Source organism: Chiloscyllium plagiosum, unplaced genomic scaffold, assembly GCF_037043375.1.
Source record: "Chiloscyllium plagiosum isolate Xiang-an unplaced genomic scaffold, Cpla_swu_hap1 HiC_scaffold_4, whole genome shotgun sequence".
NCBI classification, from domain to species: Eukaryota; Metazoa; Chordata; class Chondrichthyes; order Orectolobiformes; family Hemiscylliidae; genus Chiloscyllium; species Chiloscyllium plagiosum.
Window position 1 is genome coordinate 49,354,393 of NW_028270142.1, and position 27,251 is coordinate 49,381,643.

General features: G+C 39.7%; 1 protein-coding gene across 5 annotated transcripts in view; it reads left to right on the forward strand.

Moving 5' to 3' along the window:
• Nucleotides 1-27,251, forward strand: part of nfatc1 (nuclear factor of activated T cells 1) — a 364,061-nt gene that overhangs the window by 29,935 nt on the left and 306,875 nt on the right. The window lies entirely within an intron of this gene.

Genomic DNA, 27,251 nt, shown 5'->3' on the forward strand with positions numbered 1-27,251 from the left:
ATCTTGCAAAATATTTTATCTGATTTTAAATAAAATGAGCATGCAGTTTATATGTTCTGAAAGATGTATTGAAGTAGTGACTTGGTTCTTAGTAACAACCTGTGTTCAGGTGTTAATTCTTCCACAGGATGACAAGACAGTTATTTATTATCCAAACTCCATTGGCCTGAGAACATGTTGATGAGTTGACTTTTATTTTTGTTTGTACCTTTGATGATTTCATGCAAGGCCAGTTAAGGTTTCAGTCAGATTGGTGTGTGATTGCAGTCACATATAAGCCAGGAAAAGACAGTAGGTTTCCTTTCTAAGTTGGTTGTATATCCTTGAATGAACAGACCTCAGGCAGAAAGCACAGGGGAATGAACCAGTCATGAAATTTGGGACTTTGAAAGTTGAAATTTGGTCAGAGTGCAATTTGGATGTAGAGCATATAAATAAAATGCTCAGTAAATTAAGTGAGAAATAACAACAACAGTATGAATATTCTTTGAACAGTAAGTCAAATGTTGCCTTGGTGAGACTTCACCTGAAATATTATATTCAGGTTTGGTCGTCAGAGTGAATTTATTGGCCTTGGAATAGGTACAGAATGGATTCACTTAAATGACATCAGCCTTCTGAACTCAAGGGAACACCAGTCAAGTTTATGAAAACTGACCTTGTAACTTACACCTAAAAGATCTTTTAGGTGTAAATTTCAAGGTCAGTTTTCGTAAACTTGACTGGTGTTCCCTTGAGTTCAGACGGCTGATAAGTAATATAATTGCATCCCTTAAACTATTAAGTTTTAATAGGATAATTGGTGATGGTGTGTAATAGTACATTCAGGGCATCTGTGTTCCTGGTGCACTTTAACTTGCAGATTTAGTCTGTCGATATGAATAGTGATGGTGAAGGCTTCCACATTCATTCCATCACACAGCTGAGCAAAAAATATCTCCCACTCTTACCACCTGTTGTTGGCATGTGTCAGAATGATTTGCTGGTTGTATGCAACCTATTTGGCCACAATATAAATACTCCTTCAAGGGACTTAAACCCAGAGTTTATGGCTTAGGACATGCTACATCACAAGACCGCCACAATAGGATACATGCATGGAAGTTATTTAATTTGATTACACAATCTAGATTAAAGAGGCATTTTGTCTTGAAGCTCCTGTGAATTAGTGCTATTGCAGGATACCTCTTATGCTGACATGACTGGTATAAACTTCTGCACTATTTGCCTCTTTCGTACTGAAGTTTGCTGTCTTAAAAAGCAACACGTTTTTGCTTGTAACCTGATGTGTTGGTAGACTTGTGTTGGAGTATCTCTCGCTGTGGTTTATTCCACCCACAGTTATTAAGCTATCATGTTATTTTGCAAACATTCAGAATAATCTCTCCTGTTTTACTCATGGTTGTGTTATATGTAATTTATCTTTATTGTTCATTTACAAACAATTCATAGAAGTGCCACATATCTAATTAAACAAATCACAGCATATTATTTCGAGAATCTTCCCTACTCTTACACTTTTGGATCAAATATGACATGCTTAGTTTAAAATAAATAAAATATGGTTGTAGTATGCTCTGATGTAGTTATTAAGGCTAATGAAAGTTGTATTTTACAAGAAAAAAGTCCACCATTTCAATTGAAATTTGCAGCAAAGAGTTTGACATTTTTGATGAAAATGTTGTTCAATTAACCACAGAATCAGCAGCTTCAAGATGAGAGAAGCTGAAGAGTTCATTTAGATCAGCAACATATTTGTATGTATTTCATCTAGGCACAGTATAAGCATCTGAAATAAATAAATTTCCCCATGATTTGTCAATGTATAGATCCTTAAGTATCAGACTTCATTCATTCTCAGGCACTTTCTTTGTAAGAGAGTCTTATATTGGACTACATGTATTATAGTAGTTGTGGCTTTTTTTATCGATGCAGTTGTTTAGTTCCTTTATGATTCTTCATAGAGAATAGAGGGAAGTTGGTGGCTACACTTGCTATAAGCAAATAATAAGGGAAACACGAGGTGGAATCTATTGAAGCCACAATGTTTTACCCACAAATTCAAAAAGCATATTCAAAAGCCAGACTGCTGAGTTAGAGGAAATAAATGGCATACTTTTCTCTGCATGTGAAGAAAAATAAATATTTTCCTACTCAATTTGAAATTGCTTTATTATAACGTAGACAAATTATATTTCTTTAATTTTATACTCAGAAGAAAATATGCCTCTTGATTTATGCAGTTCCACTTGTAATTTCAGTTAAAATATTGAAGTATTACTAAACTAGAAATTTTAGACGACAGGCACCAGAAATGAAGGTGTCTGATGATTAATCCGCTCATTTTACTGTTTGAGTAGAAACATTTTATTGTTAATTTGACTAATGCCTGATTTTTCAATTCTGTTGACATAAACCACAAGCCACTACAATTATTTTAATGAGGCCCGGTCCTTGTATGACATCTGTAAGGCAGTGAGTCACACTGTCTATTCTGAATCAGAAATTTGTGGGTTCAATCCTTAGTCCATGACTTGAGTAGAAAAATCAAGGCTGACCAATCACTGTATTTCTAAGGGAGTCAGCTCCAGTGTGATGTCGATGCTTCATACATTTGACCCTTTATTTGTTCCAAAGTGACCATTCATGCTGTGATACCCTGATTGACACCTCAGTCATGCTAACAATGTCTCCCTTCCCTACAGCAATGTTCTGTGCAAGCATAAGAGGTGCTCTTTCAATTCCTGCCTTCTTACCAACCAAGGCCTTCAAACACTCCTTCCAAGTGAAACAGCAATTTGCTTATACTACTTTCAATTTAGTGTACTGTTTTCGTTGTTCACTGTATGGTATTCTCTACATGACATTCTCGACACTTAAACTCGGTGACTGTTTTGCAGAACACCTCCGCTAGCATGACCCTGCTTTCTGTCACTTTGATTCTCCACATTGCTTGCACTTTGACCTTTCTATCCATGGCCTACTAGTCTTCTGGACTTGATATTGAGTTCAACAACTCTGGGTCATAACCCTGCCATTTTGTTTGACGTGTTATTTTAGTTTTTGTTTTCACTGACTTGTTTCTTTCTTTGTTGCTCATTTGCATTCAGATGACTGCAGTAAAACTATTCTTGCTTAAAATGGACACAATCTTTGTTTCCGTACTACAGAAAGTACTGTAAAATCTTTCTGTTACTTAATCTCTCTGCCCCCAAAGCTTGCAGTCCTACCATTTCATTCTTCCTGCTCCCTGTCCCTTCCACTGGCTTAAAAATTCTTTGGTTTTATATTTCTTCAATTCTGGTGAATGGTCACTGTTTCTGAAATGTTATCTCTGTTTTTCTCCATAGCTACTGCTTAACCTGCTGAGTTTTATTTATCTTTGCTGTTATTATTTGGCACTGAGAAATTTCTGAACTGTCAAAAGTTCCATATTTTGGATGAAAAGCTAAACCTAGGTCCATTTGCTCCTGCAGATGGATTTAAAAGAGCTCACGATACTATTTTGAAAAGGGGAGTGGGAACCATTTCCAGTTTCCTGACAATATCACAAAAACAGACTCTCTGGTCATTATTATTTTACTGTTTGTAGGAGCTGGCTATGTATAAATTGGCTTCTGACATCCCTTTGTCATAACAAGTGATTACATTTCCAAAAGTATGTCAATGGCTGTCAAACATTTTAGATTAACCTGTAGTCACAAAAAGTGCAGTGTAATTGCAGGGTTTTTTTTTAAAATAGGCTATTGACCTTTTCCTAGCATTTCAATTAGCTATCCACCCAATTATTAAGATGTTATCCCTTTTTGTGTTCACACCTGCTGTCTTTCAGCATAATTTGATGACTCTTACTTTCAGTTATAATAATTTTTATCTGTTCCCTCTTGCTTCTATTTGAAAGATTTTTTGAGAGTAATAGCTGTTTCATTCACAGTAAAACCCCAGTAATGGACTGAAAGTTGGAAGTGTTTTGTTCCTCTCTTGTTCTGAAGGATCTAATTCAAACTGGAGCATTGTTTCATTGGCTGCATCTTGTTCTCACCCAAGTGGCCACTTACACATGAGGCTGAGCAGCATAAGTGTATGATAAGACTATTAAACCATTTGGACATTGCTGTTATTTTGCCGAGTGTTCCATACAAAGAAGCCTTTCAATGGAGTCATTGTGTAGTGATCAGGAACAGGAAAAGTGGCTGATTCTCACTACCCGACCTCTCTACCTTCCCTTCACGCAACCTGGTCCTAAATACCTCAAACCATCCCAACTTAATAATATTACAATTATGTAACCTCAGGTAAACTAACATAGCTTTAAAGACATGCAAGCCACCAAGTTGAAGATTCAGTTTTGTTCTTAAATAAAAATCATGTGGTATGATTTCCATTCCAGACAAAAAGTCCAAAATTTACCTCAGTCAGGTTTTTAGTGCCTCTATTCATTTTGCACTACAGTTCTTAATGTAGTCACACTGTTTTAAACATGTATAAGATTATGTAGATTCATGAACATTTGAGAGCTCTTTTATTTTTGAACTGAAAATGATTATAGATGTCAAGTATCTTTTTTGCTATTTGTGACAGTTGGAAAATCTTGTGTTTAAGAGTTGAGATGTATTAAAACTCTAAACAATCATCTGCAGAAGCCTCATCGTTATAGGAATGTACCCCTAACTGCCAGGAGCTTAGATGGTCTTTGACAGTCGTTAAAAACTGTGGTCTGCAAAGTGCCAGAAGGGAGGAAAAAAGTGATTCTGCCTCTTTCACAGACATAACAAACATTTGCTAGTGAACTTTAAAAATGTGGTTTACCAAAATAGAAGAGCCAGTGTGCAGCTGCTGGGGACCACACCAGTGCACATTGCATTAAAAGTGGATTCTATAAACTTTTCAACGGCAGGAAACATTGTTGTTTTAATGAAGATGATTCGAGGCACGTTCAGTGCCCAAGTCCTAGAATTATTGGCTGTGGTGGTCTACTTTATGTCAGCAGTTTGCAGTTATCACTGTAAGCAAATGGTTTGTGATAAGATGTACTTCTCCTAAGTTTAACATCCTGTTGGCTGTTACTTGAGGTTTAACTTCCTAGGGCTCACACAGTTTTCAGAAATTGTGGAGGTTTTTTTTAAAAAGTACTCTCTGCAAAGAAACTTTGCATTTTATAGCTTGTATTAGCATTGTCAATAGGAATGTCTACATTCAAGTGATGAATGAAATTTATTTTAAAATTTTTAGTTTAAAAAAAGTCACAACTTGTTTATTTTTCTCCTTTAAAAGTAGCAATGTCACTTGAGGGTACTGATATCATTTGGGGAAAAAACTGGTTCAATCACTTTAGTTAAAATTGAGATAAGGAGAATTCAGTGGAGCTTTGACTGTTTCATAGATTATTCCTTATCCTAAGTTTCCTTGTTGCTGATCCTTAAACAATGTTCTACTCTACATTAAAAAGTTTGTATCGAGTCAGTGTTAATTAATTGATGTGATGGTAAGAAAGCATCTTGCAGATGGTTGTCTTAGTATGATAAAGTTTAACATACAGTTTGAAAAAGAGAAAAAGAATTATTGACAAGTCATGATTAAAAAATTAGGATGAATTTGAAGGAGCGAGATGTTGGTTGGAGTTCTTCCTTCTCTAGAATGGTGAGGAAGGCAGTAAGAGAGCCAAATGACCAGACATTTTGGCCCTAGAGAGATACCAATTCCATCCTGCCACCTCAGAGTTAAATTATGGATGGGAAAGCCAATGGTCAACCTTCCCGACCCACAAACATTAAAGCTCCTACACAATCAATTAAAGATCACTTGAGCATCTTGATTTACCACAGGCCCAATTAACTTTGTTCCTCACTGATATCAAAAATGGTAGCTTTCCCACTAATGAAATGGAAAGCTGGTTTGTAGGAGGGTTGGTGGCTTGATCATCCTCATTCTGAGCTGATCGGGAGTAGAGAGAGGGTACAGCTAAGAAGCCTGCCAGATTACCACTTAAGTATCTGATTATTTCATGTGGCGGACTTTCTCATTGTTGGGGCAAGTGTTGCCTGCCCACCCTCTACACTTCGACAAAAAAAATTGTAAAAATCCTGGCCATAAACTAAACACATTAAACTGAACTGAGCTGATACCAGCTACTCCTATTGAAAAATAATGGGAGGTTTTCAAACATAATTTTGAATTAAATTCGGGTGTCTGACAGATGGCAGTTTGATACAACTGGATATAAAACGTAGACAGGAGATGTGAAAAAACTAAATGAGGCACTACCAGAATTGATTGGCAGCTAATAGAAAAGGGAACAATTCTATAGGCATATCGACAGTGGAAGGTTTGTCAGACTTGAGGCGATCTGATTCGGAACCAAAGTGGTTCCGAATATACTGATAGAGGCAGAAGGCATGGCTGAGTTATATTTCACAAGTTACATATTTACCAAAAAATGACTTTATCATAGCAATGAGAAACAAAGGGACTTTCAGGATACTGCATGCTATAAAAATAGATAAAAAGGAGATGCTGGAAAGACTGATGGAAGTTAAAGTAGATGTCTCATCTACCCTAGATGGGATGTGTTTAACGTTGCTCAAAGAAACTGCAGAGTTGCTGACTGCAATCTTCCAATGCTCCCAAGAACCAGGGGGAGTGAGAGGATTGGTGGATCATACATGTTACAAACTTATTCAATGAAGAATAGAAGTATTTAGTTACAAGTCACTTGGTTTAATATCAGTGATAGAGAAGGTTTCAGAAAGAATGATCTGAGAGAATACTGACCAATCATTTGGTCTAGCAAGGAATAATAAAGCAGAGTTGACATTGAATTGTTTAAGGGCAAATTGTATTTGTCTAACTTACGTGGATTTTTAAAGCTGTTTGATTAATTTTCAGATGGGGAGCCCAGAGGGTAAAGGGGACAGTATACAAAATTGACTAAAAGGGAGAGCTCTAAAAGTATTCTCCAGTGTTCAGTGCTAGTGCTTTTGGCGTTTCGATGTATAATTGTGACTTGGATGTAAGGGGCATAAATTAAACTTTTGAATTTGATGTGAAAATTGGAAGTTTCTTCATTCATTTATGTGATCTCAGCTTCACTGGCTGGGTCAGCATGTATTGTCCATTCCTTGTTACTCTTGAGAAGATGTTAGTGAGCGATATTCCCTCGAATCTTTTTGTGGTGTACTGACCTTTTGAGGTCCATTCCAGAATTAAAAACCATGTGTTGTCATGCTAATCACTTTGTGCAGAGAGTCTCGCAGCCACACAGCTGAGTGAGTATTGGTGGTAATCTCCAGTTTTGATGTTGATACTCCGACAATGCAAACAGGGAAGGAGTTCCAGGACTTTGACCAATGACGTTGAAGGAATGGCGACATGGTTCCAAGTCTGGATGACGAGTGATTTGAAATGACCCTTGCAAATGGTGGGTTTTCATGTATTTGCTGCCCTTGTACATCTAGATAGTAATGATTGTGGGTTTAGTGTTGTAAACATTGAAGAATATAATAGAATTCGAGAGGGTAAATATAGGTTGCTGGAATGGGCTGACACATGGCAGAAGAAAATTTTAATACAGAGAAGCATGAATTCATAAGTGTTGGCAGACAGAATAAGGAGAGATCTAAATGCTAAAATCTTAAAGGGTATGCAAGAACTAATAGGCCTGGGGATGCTTTTGCACAAATCTTTGAAAGTGAGAGAAGAAGTTAAGCTATAATTAATAATGAATAGGGATCATGGAATCATAAACAGAGACATAGAGTAATAATCCAGCAGTTTGCACTAAATCTGTGTTCCATTCTTTCCAGTTCGACTATTATGTCCAATTCTGGGCACCAAAGTTTAGGAAGGACAGTTCTGAGGAATCCCAGTCCTCTTCTCCTTTTCTCACAACTGCAGTTTTGTTTTTCCTAGCAAATTTGTTTCCACAACGTGGGAGGCACTGTGGCTCAGTGGTTAGCATTGCTGCTTTTACAGCTCCAGGGAGCAGGGTTCGATTCAACTCTCGGGTGACTGTCTGTGTGAAGTTTGCATATTCTCTCTGTGTCTGTGGGTTTCCTCCAGGTGCTCCAGTTTCCTCCCACAGTTGAAAGATGTGCAGATTAGGAGGATTGACCTTGTTAAATTGTCCATAGTGTCCAGGGATGTGCAGGTTAGCTGTGGGATATGCAAGGTGAGGGAGTAGCGGGGGACTGGGAGTTGAGGAGTTGGGGGGAGTGGGGGGGGGCGGGGGGGTGCACGGGTGGAAGGTGTGGGTCTGGATGAGATGCTCTTCAGGGGGTTGGTGTAGACCAGATGGGCTGAACGGTCTGCTTCCACGCTGTAAGGATTTTATGTTCCTTAACATCCACAGGAAGTGCATTCTAAATCCTCCTCATTCATTGCATAAAATAAAATAAAATAATTTTCCTCTTTTCACCTCTGATTATCTTAGCAATCACCTTTAAATTTGAGTCCACTGATTATTGGATTCACATCCAGTGGAAACAGTTTTTATTTATTTACTTTATAACAGACCCTTCATTATATTAAGCACCTCTCCTAAATGTCCTCTTTGTCTCCTCTGCTGTGAGGAGAGCAAGCTCATTTTTTCCATTCTGTCCACATAATTGTAATTCTTCATTCCAGGAATCATTTTTGTAAATTTCTTCTGAAACATCCCCAAACTCATCAAATAGAGCGACGCAAATCTGATTGTATAGATGACGCCACATTAGAATTAACGATTGTGCATATGAGGAGCAGGAAGCTGCAACAGGATGTAGATAGGTGCAGTGAGTGGGCAGAATAATGATAGTTGGAATTCAGTGTAGGCAAGTGGGAGGTCATTCAGTTTGGACCCAAGAAAAACAAATCTAAGCATTTTCTAACTGGCATAAAGCTGGGAATTGTAGAGGAGAAGAGACATTTGAGAGTCCAAGTCCATATAGCTAAAAGACATAGACTGGTATGAAAAGCAAAAAGAAAGGCTCATGGAATATTGGCATTGGTCTCAAGGCAGCTAGAATATGAAGGGGAGGAAGTTGAATTTAAACGATATAGATTATTGGTCAGGCTACATCTAGAACACTGTGTTTGGTTCTGGGCACTTCATTTAAGGAAGGATATATTGGCCTTGGAGGGTGTGCAGCACAGATTTAGCAGAATTTAGCAGAATGAATACAATCGTTAGAAGATTACATTTTAAAGATAGGTTGCATAAACTTGGTGTGCATTGCCCTGAACATTGAACATTGAAGATTGGGGGGATCCAATTGATTTATTTGAAGTATTAAAAGGAGGTGATAAATTAGATACAGAGAAAGCATTCCTGCAATGAGGGAATCCAAAACGAGGAGATCTGAAGCACAGATATCATAATGAAACCTGTCACCTCTTCCCTAAAAATGGGTGTGGAAACTCAGAGTTTGCAAGGCTAAGGAGGATAGATGTTTGTTAAAAAATGTGTTATGACCTGACCTCAGATGAAATTCTCCAAGCTAAAGGTTTCAGATGGGCTATTTCAGCTCCCAGGTGAGGAAGGATCAACTGGCTGCTCTCTCTTATCCTTCCACTCCTTCAGTTGGTTACAACAAGGTTAACTTGTAAAGGAGAAAGTGCAGACTGCAGATGCTGGAGATCAGAGTCGAGAGTGTGGTGCTGGAAAAGCAGAGCAGGTCAGGCAGCATCCAAGGAGCAGGAGAATCGAAGTTTCTCCTGATGAAGGGCTCTTGTCTGAAACATCGATTCTCATGCTCCTTGGATGCTGCCTGACCTGCTGTCCTTTTCCAGCACCATACTCTCAACTCTAACTTGTAAAGGGTTCTTCCCTTGTGGATGCCTTTCTCCTAGACCAAATGGATTTTTGTTTCAAAAGGAGCCAATTTAACCAGGCTTTCTTGAGTTAGCGAACACATGAGTTTATTAGTTGCTAAAAGAAAAGAATTTATAACATAATACACATACACACAGATTAGGAAGAAGAAGCGAGTCCAAAAGAAATGAAAGCTAAAAGATATACAGATTGGTCTCTCTGGTTCCTCTGTGAAGTTGCGATTGTGAAATGTTGCTAGTTTGGCTTTATAGTTAGGTGAAATTCATTTGCTTTGTTTCCTATGCTAAATGTTTGGCAGCTATCAGAGCGAGAGAGTTGTTCTTGTTATGTTTCCTCTGACTATCTTTCTGGCTAGCTGGTTTCTAGCACTTGAGTGAGAGAGTCATTTTACATATAATGCAGGGGTGACTAATGGGTGGTTCTTCAACTGTGAACTTTACAGCACATTATCACATGAACCCAGGCAAACACACACCTGTGCTTGAATTCATTCTGCATCTTATTCCACTAGCACACCCAGATCAAGTTCATTCATTTCTAACTTCTTCTTTAAAAATATATTTGTTGGTTGGATCATCTGCAAGAGATTGCTTTCTGTTGAGAGGGAAAAATAGTCAGTCCTCTTGTTATCATTTCCTGTTACATCTTTCTCTTTGAAGTTTCCCTGGCACTTCATAGGTGCGATACTTGATAGATCCCACACAGGACTTTGTCAGACAGCAACTGAATTTATATCCACAAACTTATTTTTTTCTTCATCTGTAGCAATCTTCTTTTAAAAAAAAAAGACAAAATTTGCAATTAAAAGTAAAAAATGTCCAAACCACTTCAGAATTCATGATAAATAGTAGCAATGAGTGTGGGGTTAAGTTAGTTAAAAGAAACTGAGATGATGAGAAACTGGATGACAGATCAGGTTCAGGGAGCTAAGTGGCCAGTTCCTGTTGTGGATTTTTAGATGCTTTCAACATGTTTTTTATTTGTGGGTGTACAAATGCAATGAGCTTTTGGATCATTAAAAAATTTTTTTGGAATGAGTAGTATTTAACAATGTCTGGTTTTAGTAATAGATTGTGTGTTTCAAGCTCATTATTTGAGCCACTGGTAGCACTCTCTGAAACATAAGTTAGTTTTCAACTCACAATCTTTCAAAATTTGAATACCCAATTACAGCTGATGCTTCTATTCAGCATAGCAAAACTATTACATCTGTATTAATGAGGTATACACCTGGGTCCCTCTACCCCCTCAGGTAGATATAAAAGATCCCATGATACTTGTCAAAGAAGAGCCGTGGAATTCCCCCAGGTGTCCTGGTCAAACCATCAAGCAACATTTGCCACAGATGATGTACTCATTTCTCTAATTTCTTGTGGGAGTTTGTATTTTGCAAATCAGTTGCAGCAATTCTATATTAATGGTCATTATTATTGTTTGGCTGCTTTTCACAATATATCACTAACACAGCAGGTAGTCCTGTGTCCACACTTTGATGAGAAAGTGAGGACTGCAGATGCAATAGATCAGAGCTGAAAATGTGTTGCTGGAAAAGCACAGCAGGTCAGGCAGCATCCAAGGAACAGGAGAATCAACATTTCGGGCATAAGCCCTTCTTCGGGAAAGGGCTTATGCCCGAAATGTCGATTCTCCTGTTCCTTGGATACTGCCTGACCTGCTGCGCTTTTCCAGCAACACATTTTCAGCTCCACACTTTGATGAACAGCTCAAGAAAAATGTTAAACAATTTGATGGGATTATGAATACAAATATGTTCATTTTTATATGGGATTAAGTACTTTCAGTGATTTAAAAGTTCCAAGTGGAGTTTCATGACTGGGATTTTTATTTAACTATAGTAAAGGCTAAAATAGATATTGGCAACTTTATTTTAATTAATCTCAATATGGCTCCTGAGATCCACCCACGGTGGATATAAGTTTTGTTAAAGAGTGTAAGAGCAAAGGATAGTGGGTTAACATAAATTGTCATGAGATGGCAGTGGGGATGGGTAGATGCCATGAATGGTGTAATGGCCTATTGTGGGCTAAATAGTGGAACAATGGAAGGGCATGGATTAGCATGAATTAGCACGTATGTGTAGAGGAGTGGGTGGGGGTCTGTATGGCAGTTAAGTGCAAGGAAACCTAATATTTAACAAAACAACTGATAAAAAGACCCAAAGAACTACGATTAAGTATACTGCCTTAGAACCCTGCAGTTCCTGAGAACACCATCAATCTGAGTCCAGGGACTAAAGATCCAACTCCATTCTGCATCTCAACCCCACCCCAAAATCCCTGCTGGGGCAAAGATCCTGAAATTTAGGAGAATTTCTGCTGAGGTGGGTGCAATGAATCAGTTTCCTCAACTTTTCCTACCCAACTTGGGAGTGGAAATTTAGGCTTAAGACTCTTGTTATGGACCTTTTTAATCAAGCTGTTCAGAAATGTTACAACACAAGTGGGTGGGACTTGGACCTGGCCTGGTGTTGCACCACAGGCCCTTCCAGTGTCTTTTTTAAAAATTTCCAGTTTGAATACCATCTTATCAATGTCTTCTAGTTGAAAGTACTTAACTTTAATTGATGCAATCCTCTAACTGCAAATCATTTTTAGCTTTTATTTTTAACCAAAAGGAGATTCTAAGTGGTTCATCCTATAAATACTTCATTGAGCATTAGCCTGTTGTTACATTTATGTATGTAGCATTCTCATGTAGACATTTTTTTTCTTTGGCAGGGGGTGGCTTGTCCTTATTGTTGTCGCTTATGTGCATCCTTTTTACCGTTCTGAGTTTCTCCTCAGCTGATTTGGATTTTTAGTCTTGCCGGTCTTTAATGCCTTTGGGTTGGAGAGAGGATACCAGCACCTGAGTGCAATATTGCCATTGCCTTGAGTACTGAGCACTATCCATGCCCAGCTGCTGATCCTCAGGGAAATGAACATTATAATCCCGTTGAGGGTCATGAAGACTTCTCTGTGTCCAAGCCAGCTTACTTGGAGTCTCCACTAGGTGGGCTAAAAATCCATTCTTCAGTAATAAAGGGTAGTTAACTTCACCAATTGATCTTTGTTTTAGGCACTACTGCCCATACTTTTCTATAGGTTTGGTCTTTTCTGAGTACCGTCAAGGAAATAGAATTTGAGATATGAATTCCAAGGTTCTTGTGCCAATAGGTAAAGTATTCCAGCCCTCCAGGCAGTAATTTATTTCTCATGCTCTACTCACAATTGTTCCTGCTTACGGCATTTTATATTTGACCTTATATTTAGGGCTGTTGTGGTGCAATGGTAGTCTCCATCCCTTTGAGCCAGGTGGGCCTAGATTTAGGACCTACCTGCTTCAGAGGTGGGTCCTAAATCTGGAGATAATAACATAAGTGAACAGGTTGATTATGGAATATCATTGACCTGATGTTTAGTACTTAAGGGAGTCACATTCATTTTTATTACCATTTGTAAATGAGCCCAAAAGAAAACAACTTAATTGTGCTCTTGTTGTTTGAATTCTGGGAAGTATTCTCCTTATATGTAGGAGATTGATGTTAGGCTTTTGTTAAAGCTCTATTTACAAAACGGAGATGGCTCTGTGGTATGTTGTTACTGCCTCTGCTTCTGACCAGAAGCTTTGGGTTCAAGCCTTCCCCAGGATCTGATGGACAAGGAAGGTGTGTTCATAACATGACCAAATAGGTTGAGTGTCAACTTGTAAATCTCTCATTCTACATCAATGGCACACGGTAAGAGCAGGAGAGATTCCTGATTAGCCATGATAGTGGAAGAATTTGGATCCTCTACTATTACTGGTGTATACTGGTATATGTTGTCTCAGCAACTCAAACTCCTTAGTGTCAACAGCATTGAGTTCAATTTCCCATTCCAACTGAGGTGCTTCCTTGCCCTACATTTGGAGGACATCTTGGTGTTATGAGTTGGAGGCAGAGTCAGTGTTTTGAGTCACATATGACTCAGTGATTTCTCTCTCCACAGATGCTGCTAGACCTGATGAGTTTTTGCATACTTTCTGTATTTATTTCAGATTTCCAACATCAGCTGTACTTTACTTTTATTTTGGTATTTGTGTAGTTTTAGAAGCACACTGTTTCCCTGAACTGGAGATGTGTCTCTTCTATCTAACTAAGAAAGAATTTGGGTTAATGTTCTTTTCTTAAATGCTATTTGAAAAATTACAGGAAGTTAAATTTGTGCTGCATTTTATACTATAGGTTTGGCCTATTTCATCTTTTGCCTTGCAAGCTATATGTGAATGTGCAAGTGCTTATTGCATTTTGATAACAACATGACTAATATTATTTTTTTAAAAATTGGTCTTCATTGGCCTGTTTAAGTTATTGGTTTTGGAGGCAAATTATTTTAGACTTACAATATAAATAGTTTCTGTTTGTCTTTTAAATTTGTGCTTTATTTGTAATTCCCTCTCTATTCTCAAAAGCAACCCTGCCAGAAGGAGTGACAACTAAACAAGGCGGGAACCGTTGCACTATCAACACTGACTAGTCTGGGGGTTTCTCTGTTGTGACTGAGATCATATTTAGGTGACCCAATATTGCAATTCACCCTTGTACATATTGCAATTCACCCTTGTACATCTGACAGAGGCTCTGTTGCAGGTCTGCATGCTTACTTGCCTAAGGATGGTCTGCATTGTCAACAGATCTAAATTCATCAGAAAATCGAAATGCACTTTGAGGATTGGAAAAATTAGTCATCCACTTAGTGTAATAGTATAGAATTTCCAGCATTAAAACAGGCCATTTGGCACAAGTATTCAATGCCAGCGTTTATATTCCACGTGAGCCTGTGTCCACCTTATCAACTCCTTCAGTTCCTTTCATCCTCATCCATATATTTAGCTTCTTCTTAAAGCATATTTGCTTTTCTCCTTAACTATCTCTTGTGGTGGCATGTTCCACGTTCTCACCAAATTGCAGGTAAAGATGTTCTGTCTGCATTCCATATTAGATTTATTAATAATTAACTTATATTTATGGCCCATAATTTTGGACTCTCCCACAAGTGAGAAGATTTTCCATATGGAACCCTATCAAACCACTGCATAATTTTCAAAACCCTTCATTAAGGTATATCTCAGATTTTCTTTAAGGAATGAACCCAGCCTGTTTGGTCCTTCCTGAGAGATTACATATGCAATACATATAAATTTTTTTGTAATATGGTGGAGAACTGTGCTGTGCACCAAACTGTTAAAACACTTGTATATAAACAAACTTCATTTTTAAGAATACTTTTGGAAGATAAGTGAAAATTAAAGAGTTAAGTGGCTGACACATTGGCAGGTGGAAAAATGAAACTACCCAAATGTTTTTGTCATTATTAGAAAAACAATATAATAGCTTCCTTTTCTTTTACTGACTCTGCAGACAGTGAAGGAGTGTTTATTTCCCCAAAGTTATTTCTTCCATTGTAATAAACCCATAATCCATCAAGCTATTTGGTCTTAAGAATGAAGATAAAAGTTGTAATTAGGTTCAGCTATAGAAGTGATATTTGAAACGGAAACATTTATGTTTTTCTGAATTATTATATGGATGAATCATCTATTCTCTTAAATAGAAATAGTTTAGGGGTGGCACGGTGGCTCAGTGGTTAGCATTGCTACCTCACAGTGCCAGGGAATTGGGTTCAATATCCGCTTCGGGTGACTGTCTGTGTGGAGTTTGCACGTTGTCTGCATGGGTTTCTTCTGGGTGCTCTGGTTTCCTCCCACAATCCAAAGATGTGCAATTTAGGTGAACTAGCCATGCTAAATTGCCCATAATTTTCAGGGATGTGTAGGTTAGGTGCAATAGTCAGGGGTAAATTATAGGGAAATGAGTCAGAGGCTTGGTGTGGACCTGTTGGGCCAAAGGGTCGGTTTCCACACTGTAGGGATTCTAATCGAAGTTGATGCATTTTCCATATGAGATGATATCTTCCTTTGCCCGATGCTAAAGCCTCATTTTTCTACGAGTGAGGCAACTGCAGACTACATTTATAAAGTGCCAGTTTGATCAGATATTCTTAAAACTTGAAGGGTAACTAATGAAGACTTCACATAGCATCCTAGTGGCTCAGCTGAGAACTGATAGAACTTCGTAACAAAATGCAGGAGACATCACCATATCAACAGTGTTTACTCAATTCAATCAATGGAAATGCATTTTTTAAAAATGTTTTTAATCATGCAACATTTCTGAATAGTTTTGAAAGTGCTACATTCATGAAGATGGTGGATAACATGGCGGTGGCCCAGATCCAATCAATAGCTAACTGAGTAGGTTTGATCCATATCTTGAGTAAAACCTCAAGATCAACTTGCATTTATATAGTGCCTTTAAAGTAATACTTCCGAGGAGTTTCATAAGAGCAATCATCAAACAAAATTTGACACTGAACCACATAGATTAATGGACATGTGACTAAAATCTTTGTTAAAGAGGTTTGTTTGTTAAGAGTATCTTCAAGGAAAGTAAACAGGGGATTCAAGAATTGGAACCCAAGTAGCTGTTAATGATCGGCTGCCGTATATTAGGATTTTATAATTTAAAGTGTTATTTGGGAGGGTTGTAAGATTGGATGCAATGGAGATGATTAGGTTCATTCCAATTATGCCATCAGCATTTGTGAGGTATGGCTCCAAATTCAGTAGGTCATTAGTCACAAGCATGCAATGAACATTTTGGAAAGTGTGTGTGGTACCTTCATTTTCATTCAGATATTTACTATTGGCAATCACAGAATTAACATACAAATTCAGTAAGTAATTAAATGGTTGAAATGTAGATACTAGTTTTATTCTGAAATGGGAACTGAATTGATGAGACATGTTTTATTTCTGTGGTGCCCCTTTTCTCATTTTGAGTTTATCGGCAAAACTGCAAACGATTGGGGTGATGTCATGTGGCATTATAGTATTGCCAAGAAGATAACATTTGGAATGTTATTATGATAATTTTGTTTTAAAACTGTACTGGATATGAATTTCACCAGGCTATGATGTGGAGTAGTAACTGGACAGATATTATAGCTTACTCAGCAGACCCTGTGAAGTAATTTGAAGTATATTTTACTGTTTGTTGCATTCAATTACGTTTGCAAAGCCACAGCACTGATGAATTAAAAGTGTGTGCTTTCTTGATTCTTTATTATCCAAAAGGATAATTCTGTGAAGCAATCATTTAGTCACAGTACAAAATGGAATGTGTTTATATGAAACTTTTAAAAACTCATTTTTGTATATTTGAATCTTTCAGAAGATAGAAATGAATCTAACAGGACTAAAACCCCAATGGTTTTGATACCTACTGTTGCACATCTCGGGTACTGGATGTGTTTATTAGATAAGGATATATTTAATCATTATTAATAATATAGTATTTGTATAGTGATTTACTGCACAGCAATTTTCCTTAACATACTAAAAATAGGTCAACATTGATTTGACCATACCTTTGACTCAGCTTTAAACTAGGAAAGCTGTCATTGTTTTTAGTTGCATTGAAATATCACAATCAGAGTCAGTCTTCACTGTAGAACATACAGGTAATGTCCCAAGGCTCAGTGGCTAGCACTGCAGCCTCACAGCGCCAGGGACCCGGGTTAAATTCCAACCTTGGGCGACTGTCACTGTGGAGTTTGCACATTCTCCCAGTGTCTGCATGGGTTTCCTCTGGGTGCTCCGGTTTCCTCCCACATTCCAAAAAGAGGTGTAACTTCGGTGAATTGGCTGTGATAAATTGGCCATATGTTGGGTGCATTAGTTGGGGAAAATGTGGGGAAAATTAGTCTGGGTGGGTTACTCTTCAGATGGTCAGTGTGGACTTGTTGGGCTGAAGGGTCTGTTTCCACACTGTTGGGATTCTAAACTAATCAAGATTAATGATACTCAGTTTACTAGAGATAAGCCATGATCGTCTTCAGCACAATGCCCACAGGATATTTTACATCCAAAAGAGAGTGGACCAGGTCTCAGTTTAAGGGCCGGCATGGTGGTTCAGTGGTAGCACTGCAGCCTCACAGCGCCAGGGACCTGGATTCAATTTCAGCCTCGGGTGACTGTCTGTGTGTCTGCGTGGGTTTCTTCCTGTGTCTGCGTGGGTTTCTTCCAGTTTCCTCCCACAGTCCAAAGATGTGCAGGCCAGGTGAATTGGCCATGCTAAATTGCCCATAGTGTTAGGTGCATTAGTCAGAGGGAAATGGGAGAAAGTGAGGACTGCAGATACTGGAGTACCAGAGTTGAAAAATGTGGTGCTGGAAAAAACACAGCAGGCCAGGCAGCATCCGAGGAGCAGGAGAATCGACGTTTCGGGCATAAGCTCTTCTTCAGGAATGAGGCTGGTGTGCCAAGCGGGCTGAGATAAAAGGTAGTGGGGAAGGAATTTGGGGGAGGAGCGCTGGGAATACGATAGGTGGAAGGAGGTGAGGATGAGGGTGATAGGCTGAAGAGGGGATGGTGGCGGAGAGGTCAGGAAGACGATTGCAGTGCTGAGTCCGAGGGTTGGGACTGAGATAAGGTGGTGGGAGGGGAAATGAGGAAGCTGGAGAAATCTACATTCATCTCGTGTGGTTAGAGGGTTCCTAGGCGGAAGGTGAGGCGCTCTTCCTCCAGGTGTCGTGTGGCCAGGGTCTGGTGATGGAGGAAGCCAGGGACCTGCTTGTCCTTGGCGGAGTGGGAGGGGGAGCTAAAGTGTTCAGCCACGGGGCGGTTGGGTTGGTCGGTGCGGGTGTCCTAGACATGTTCCCTGAAACGTTCCGCAAGTAGGCTGCCTGTCTCACAGTGTAGAGGAGACCACATCGGGTGCAGCGGGTACAGTAAATGATGTGTGTGGAGGTGCAGGTGAATTTGCGACGGATATAGAAGGATACATTGGGGCCTTGGAGGGAGGTGAGGGGGGACGTGTGGGCGCAAGTTTTGCACTTCTTGCGGTTGCAGGGGAAGGTGCCGGGAGTGGAGGTTGGGTTGGTGGGGGGGGTGTGGACCTGACGTGGGAGTCGCGGAGAGAGTGGTCTCTCCTGAATGCTGATAGGGGGGGGGAGGGAAATATATCCCTGGTGGTGGGATCTGTTTGGAGGTGGCAGAAATGACGGAGGATGATACGATGTATTCAGAGGTTGGTGGAGTGGAAGGTGAGGACCATTGAGGTTCTGTCCTGGTGGCGATTGGAGGGGCAGGGTTTAAGGGCGGAGGTGCGGGAAGTGGAGGGGATGTGGTGGAGAGCATCGTCGACCACGTCAGAGGGGAAATTGTGGTCTTTGAAGAAGGAGGCCATTTGAGTTGTTCGGTATTGGAATTGGTCCTCCTGGGAGCAGATGCGGTGGAGGTGGAGGAATTGGGAATATGGGATGGTGTTTTTACAGGGGGCAGGGTGAGAGGAGGTGTAATCTAGGTAGCTGTGGGAGTCGGTCGGTTTGTAGTAAATGTCTATGTTGAGTCGGTCTCGGTCGATTTGTAGTAAATGTCTATGTTGAGTCGGTGTTGTGTTACTCTTCGGAGGGTTGGTGTGGGCTTGTTGGGCTGAAGGGCCTGTTTCCACACTGTAGGGAATCTAATCAAAAAAATGGAAGGGATGGAGGAACTTAGGAAAATCGCAATTAGTGTCACAGAATAAATTGTTGGAACTGTGGTCTGACAACTGCTTGGTGCCTGATGCACTTAATTTTAGGGTCTTCAAGAATGTGGATAGTGAAATAGTTGATATAATGATTTTAAATTTCTGAATCTTCCTTGATTTGGGGAATGGACATGTTAAATTGGAAGTTAGCAAATATAATTATTTTATTCAAAAAAGGAAGGAGACTGAAAGCAGGAAACTATGGGTCAGTTAGCTTAACATCTGTCACAGGTAAGATGTTAGAAGCTATTATTAAAGTTGTTGTTACAGGGCACTTGGATAAGTCAGCATGATCAGGCAGAGTCAACATGGTTTTGTGAAAAGGAAATCATATATAACCTATCTATTGGAGTTCTCTGAGGAAGTAACATATACTGTGGATAAAGGGGAACTGAATGTCATGTTCTTGGATTTCTGAGAAGGCATTTGATAAAGTGCCACATCAAATATTATTATGGAAAGTAAAAACAAAAAAATTAATGGGTAGCATATTGTAATAATTTAAACATTAGCTGGCTAATAGGAAGCAGTGATTAGGATCGTTTTCAGGTTGGCAAGACATAATGAGTGGTGTGCCATAGGGATCAGTGCTAGGACCTCAACTGTTTACAATTTACAGGAATTACTTAGATGAAGAGAATGAAGATATGGTTGCTAAAGTTGTTGAGGGTACAGAGATGGTAAGAAAATAAGTTGTGAAGAAAGGAGGCTACAAAAAGATATTCATAGGTTAAGTGAGTGGACAATGATCTGGCAAATGGAATATAATGTGAAAATTGTATATTTTGTCAAATGATAACTTCCATCTTATGAAAAGATTTCATTTAAACTAAGAACATCATAGATAGAAAGGGGGACTGGCTTAGGGAAGTGGTAAAATTTGATTATGTCAATTAACATGCAAGTAAATATTTTATTCCTTTGATCTAGTTATGGTTTAAGAAAGCATTTGACCAATGGACTTTAACACAAAAGGCAGACTGAAATAGACCTTTCATTTTTATTCTGTAACTTAAGGGCACGTGTTGTGCAATTCCTTCTTATTATTCTATCTGTTACTTTTTATTAGCATAGAGTCATACAACACAGAAGAGGCTCTTTGACTCATTGAGTCTCTGCTGATCTATCTCCACTAATCCCCCTTTCCAGCACTTGGCCCTTAGCCCTGAATGTTATAACATTTCAAGTGCTCATCCATGTACATTTGACAATTGTGAGGTTTTCCACATCTTCACTCTGCCAGGCAGTGCATTTCAGATTCCCACTCCCCTCTGCAAACCTTTTTCCTCAAACCCCCTCTAAACCTCCTGCTCTTCACCTAAAATTATGCCTGCTTGTTATTGACTCTTCAACTAAGGGGAGCAGCTGCTGTCTATCCACCCTGTCTTTGTCCTTTATAACTTTACACACCTCATTCAGGTTCCACCCAACCCCCATCCTTCTCTGCTCTAAAGAAAAGAACCCAAACCTATAAAGCCCCTCCTCAGATAAAAGCCACAACTCAGGCAATACCCTGGTGAATCTCCTCTGCACCTACTCCAGTACAGTCACAGCCATCTATAGTGTGGTGACCAGAGCTGCGTGCAAGGTTTTGTGCAGCTGCAGTATCATCTCCCTGCTTTTAGATATTTTGAATCAAACTGTTGAGAAGTGTTAGAGCACACCTATGGAGCAGGCCTTCAGAATGAGAGATATGGACACTACCACTGCATCACAAGTACCTTGGAAATACCAGGAGTAAGACTCAAACCCACAATCTTCTGACTCAGGGTCAAGTACACTACCCATTCAACCACTGAAGATCTTTCTTCCTGTTCTTATAATCTATTCCGCAAGTGATAAAGGCAAGTGACCCACATGACTTCTTAGTAGCACACCTTTGGAGCAGGCCTTCAGAACGAGAGATATGGACACTACCACTGCACCACAAGTACCTTGGAAATACCAGGAGTAAGACTCAAACCCACAATCTTCTGACTCAGGGTCAAGTACACTACCCATTCAACCACTGAAGATCTTTCTTCCTGTTCTTATAATCTATTCCGCAAGTGATAAAGGCAAGTGACCCACATGCCGCCTTAGTTATCCTATTAATCTGTCCTGCCACCCTCAGGGATCTGTGGATAAGTACCCCAAGATCCCTCTGTTCCTTTGAGCAGGGCGGCATGGTGGCTCAGTGGTTAGCACTGCTGCCTCACAGCACCAAGGTCCCAGGTTCAATTCCACCTTTGGGTAACTCCCTGTGTCTGTGTGGGTTACTTCCCACAGTCCAAACATGTGCTGGTCAGGTGAATTGGCCATGCTAAATTGCCCATAGTGTTAGGTGTACTAGTAAGAGCGAAATGGGACTGGGTGGGTTACTCTTCAGAGGGTCAGTGTGGACTTGTTGGTCATTTCAAGTCCTGTGTCACAGAAAGGCAAATGTATTTCCGTGCAAGTGATGCAAGAACATCCAAGGCAGATAAGGCCGTCCTATGCAGTGATAGTAATGATGAGCTCTTGCATGCATATTTATCATTATAAGCTGACCCTTATATTATGATTATAAGCTGAAATTATATTATGATTAATGAATACTGTCATCATAACTTGGTAGCTGCTGCCATGCTGATGTTTCAACAAACCGATTACTTATTTAACTGAGTTTTGAAAAGAAGTGTTCTTAATAATTTTCTGAGGTAATTTCTCATCACAATTCCAGGATTAGGTTTGAATTGGGAACTTCAATATATTTCATTAGCTATATAATGCACTTTAGGACATGTTTAGTTGAAAAGATGTTATATAAATGCAAGTCTTTACTACTTCTTAAATTAGATTTGTGGGAAAAACAAATAACTGGAATTTAAAGGATAGTAACAATTAACCAGAAATGTCACCAGAGAGGCCAAAATTCTGAAAGATTTTGAAGAATCTTAGAAAGTGCCTCAATTTATTGAGTGTCTTTGCTAATGATAAAGAGAGAAGACAGATGGAAGGCAGACTAAGGAAAGTGGAGAAAACTCAAGATGTAGCTGTACATTGACAGGAATAGATACTGACTACTTCCTTAAAGACTGAAAAATGGAGATTTTGTGGCTTGATTTGATTGTATAGGGAGTTCCCTCTGTGTTGTTCCATACTTTTACGTTTAGTGGTCAGAAATGTAACATGCATGGAGGTGGAAGTCTTGTGATGCAGTGGGTAGTGTCCTTGTTTCTGAGCTACATACTTTAGAACTTGATAGCATAACATGACCTTCATAACATGGCTAAATAATGAAATTATCAACCTATAAATCCTTCCAATATGCCAATGGCTGGTGGTATCTGCAGAAAAGTCTCTTGGTCTCCTGGTGCAGCGGTCTCCTGGTGCAACAGTCTCCCCATATTAATACGCTTTTCACACTCAAGCTCTTGTCATTGACTGTACTATTGGCAAGCATCCATTTTCATTTCAAAGGGTCAGCTTATAATGATAAATATGCATGCAAGAGCTCATCATTACCATCACTGCATAGGCCAGCCTTATCTGCCTTGGATGTTCTTGCATCACTTGCACGGAAATACATTTGCCTTTCTGTGACACAGGACTTGAAATGACCATCTCTCACAGCTATTGCCAGAGAGGATTACTAGGGTGTCTATTAATACCTTAGTTGATACGATCAATTTAGCAACTATAGTTTTTGAACATTTGTGTTATATCACCATGTCTGAAATGCATTGCCTGAAAGGTTGATGGAAGCAGAGTCAATGGTAATATTCAAAAGTGATTTAGATTTATATTTCACATTAAAAATAAACAATTACAGGGGAGGAGGACTAACAGGCATTGAAACATAGAAAACAGGAGTAGGCCTTTCTGCTCTTTGAGCCCACTCTATTATTCAATACGATCAGAGCTGATCATCCAACTCAATACCCTGTTCTCCCTATACCCGTTGATTCCTTTATCCCTAAGAACAATGTCTAACTTCTTCTTGGAAAAAAACTTAATTGTTTTGACCTCAACTGCTTTCCGTAGCAAGAATTCCACAGATACATCGCTGTCTGGATGAAGAAACGTCTCTTCATTTCACTCCTAAATAGCCTATCCCATACCCTTAAACTGTGACCCCTGTCATCAGGAATATCTTTCCTGCTTTTACCATGTCTAATAGGATAGGAAAGTTGTAGTCATCATCATATAATTAGAGCCCAATTTTAATGTTGTGTAATTTGAATGGGTTAAAATTAGGCCCTCTGATTCTAACTGTTTAATATTTAAAAAGGATCTCTTCACCCCTTCCATAGCTCTCAACCGTCTTTCTCTTTCTGGCAAGTAATGGTATTTGTAGCCATTATTTGAACCATTATCTTAGGTAAAGTGAATAATCAAGCCTTGGTGTTGACAAGGAGCCTTGTATTGAGGTTCTGACAAATCGATGATAATCGTAGTGCCACAGCTTAATTGAAAATGGAAATACGTAAAATGATGGGGTCAGGGGTCAGGTTTTGCATCTAGATGCATTAAGATACTTGACTAATAAAGTAGTAAAGGTCTCTAATTGCAACATGAAGTGCATTGTGACACAGACAATGCCTCATTTCATTGTTAATAGCAATGGCACTTGCTGATCCTTTTACGAAATAACAACAGGAGCCAAACCTTTTCATAGACTGATTTAACTTCCAGGAATTAAATAGTTTGTGAACATGTCACTGTCAGTTAGTGGTTCTTTCTGTTTTGAGCAATGGCCTTTGTTGATCCACTGCTTGTTGTGCTGCATTTTAAAAGGTTTAACATTATGCATTCCAGTTAAAAACAAGTGATTGTTATAAACAGTTTAGCAATTCAAAATTTGATTATTTTCTGAGTCAAGTCCTCTGCTGTTACTATGAACATATGAGCAATAGTAGGCCACTCAGCCCTTTGAGCCTGCTCTGTCAATCAGTAAGATTATGGCTGATCTGATTTTTACCGCAAATCAACATTCCTGCACTTCCCCAATAATCTTTCATTACCTTGGTAATCAAGAAACTTTCAACCTCTATCATAAAAATATTTACAGATCCTGCATCCACTTCTTTTTGAGGAAGAGCATTCCAAAGACTCTCAACTCTCAGGAAAATAAAGTTTCCTCATCTGGGACTTAAATGGGTAATTCTCTCATTTTAGATTCTTCCACCAGAAGAAGCATGTTTTCAGCATCCACTCAGTCAAGCCCACTCAGGACCTTTTTCGTTTTGATTGCGTCACCTTTGACTCTTCTAAACTCTAGAGAATATAGGCCAAGACTGTCTAGTTTTCTTCATAAGACAATATGCTCATTACAGGTATTACTTTAGCAAACCTTCTCTGAACTGCTTCCAATATATTAACATCCTTCTATGAGTGCAGTGACCAACACTGTATGCAGTATTGCAGATACAGTTTCATCAGTGCCCTGTATAATTTGCAACAGCAACAGTATGTGATGGATGGCAGTTATAGGAAGGGGGGAAAAGTCTCAGATACAGTCACATAAATGGGTTAACTCCAGGAAGGGTAAGAGAGGTAGGCAGCTAGTGCAGGAGTCTTTTGTGGATATACCCATTTCAAAGAGGTATGCTGTTTTGGAAAACGTAGGGGGGATGGATTCTCAGGGGAACGTAGCACGAACAGCCAAGTTTCTGGTATTGAGACTGGCTCTATTGCAACGAGGGGTACGTCGGCTTCCAAGAAATCAATTGTGTTGGGGGTTTCTGTAGTCCGATGTACAGACAGACGTTTCTGTGGCCAGCAGAGAAAAAGCAGAATGGTGTGTTGTTTCCCTGGTGCCAGGATCAAGAATGTCTCAGAGAGGGTACAGGATGTTCTCACGGGGGAGAGGGGCCAGCAGGAGGTCATTGTCCACGCTGGAACCAATGACATTGGAAGGGAAAAGGTTGAGACTCTGAAGGGAGATTACAGAGAGTTAGGTAGAATTTTAAAATGGAGGTCCTCAAGGGTAGTAATATCTGGATTACTCCCAGTGCTATGAGCTAGTGAGGGCAGGAATAGGAGGATAGAGCAGATGAATGCATGGCTGAGGAGCTGGTGTATGGGAGAAGGATTCACATTTTTGGATCATTGGAATCTCTTTTGGGATAGAAGTGACCTGTACAAGAAGGACGGATTGCACCTAAATTGGAAAGGGACTAATATACTGGCAGGGAGATTTGCTAGAACTGCTCGGGAGGATTTAAACTAGTAAGGTGGGGGGTGGGACCCAGAGAGATAGTGAGGAAAGAAATCAATCTGAGACTGGTACAGCTGAGAACAGAAGTGAGTCAAACAGTCAGGGCAGGCAGGGACAAGGTAGGACTAATAAATTAAACTACGTTTATTTCAATGCACGGGGGCCAAACAGGGAAGGCAATTGAACTCAGGGCATGGTTAGCAACATGGGAGTGGGATATCATAGCAATTACGGAAACATGGCTCAGGGATGGGCAGGACTGGCAGCTTAATGTTCCAGGATACAAATGCTACAAGAAGGATAGAAAGGGAGGCAAGAGAGGAGGGGGAGTGGCATTTTTGATAAGGGATAGCATTACAGCTGTGCTGAGGGAGGATATTCCCGGAAATACATTCAGGGAGGTTCTTTGGGTGATCTCCAATAAGAAAGGGATGATCTCCTTATTGGGATTGTAATGTAGACCCCCCCAATAGTCAGAGGGAAATTGAGAAACAAATTTGTAAGGAGATCTCAGCTATCTGTAAGAATAATAGGGTGGTTATGGTAGGGGATTTTAACTTTCCAAACATCGACTGGGACTGCCATAGTGTTAAAGGTTTAGATGGAGAGGAATTTAATAAGTGTGTACAAGACAATTTTCTGATTCAGTATGTGGATGTACCTACTAGAGAAGGTGCAAAACTCGACCTACTCTTGGGAAATAAGGCAGGGCAGGTGACTGAGGTGTCAGTGGGGGAGCACTTTGGGGCCAGCGACCATAATTCTATTCATTTTAAAATAGTGATGGAAAAGGATAGACCAGATCTAAAAGTTGAAGTTCTAAATTGGAGAAAGGCCAATTTTGACGGTATTAGGCAAGAACCTTCGAAAGCTGATTGGAGGCAGATGTTCGCAGGCTGGAAAATGGGAAGCCTTCAGAAATGAGATAACAAGAATCCAGAGAAAGTATATTCCTGTCAGGGTGAAAGGGAAGGCTGGTAGGTATCGGGAATGCTGGATGACTAAAGAAATTGAGGGTTTGGTTAAGAAAAAGAAGGAAGCATATATCAGGTATAGACAGGATAGATCGAGTGAATCCTTAGAAGAGTATAAAGAAAGTAGGAGTATACTTAAGAGGGAAATCAGGACGGCAAAACGGGGACATGAGATAGCTTTGACAAATAAAATTAAGGAGAATCCAAATATATTAAGGACAAAAGGGTAACTAGGGAGAGAATAGGGCCCCTCAAAGATCAGCAAGGCGGCCTTTGTGTGGAGCCACAGAAAATGGGGGAGATACTAAATGAATATTTTGCAACAGTAGTTACTGTGGAAAAGGATATGGAAGATATAGACTGTAGGGAAATAGGTGGTGACATCTTGCAAAATGTCCAGATTACAGAGGAGGAAGTGCTGGATGTCTTGAAACGGTTAAAGGTGGATTATTTCCCAGGACCTGATCAGGTGTACCCGAGAACTCTGTGGGAAGCTAGAGAAGTGATTGCTGGGCCTCTTGCTGAGATATTTGTATCATCGAAAGTCACAGGTGAGGTGCCGGAAGACTGGAGGTTGGCAAATGTGGTGCCACTGTTTAAGAAGGGTGGTAAGGACAAGCCAGGGAACTATGGACCAGTGAGCCTGACCTCAGTGGT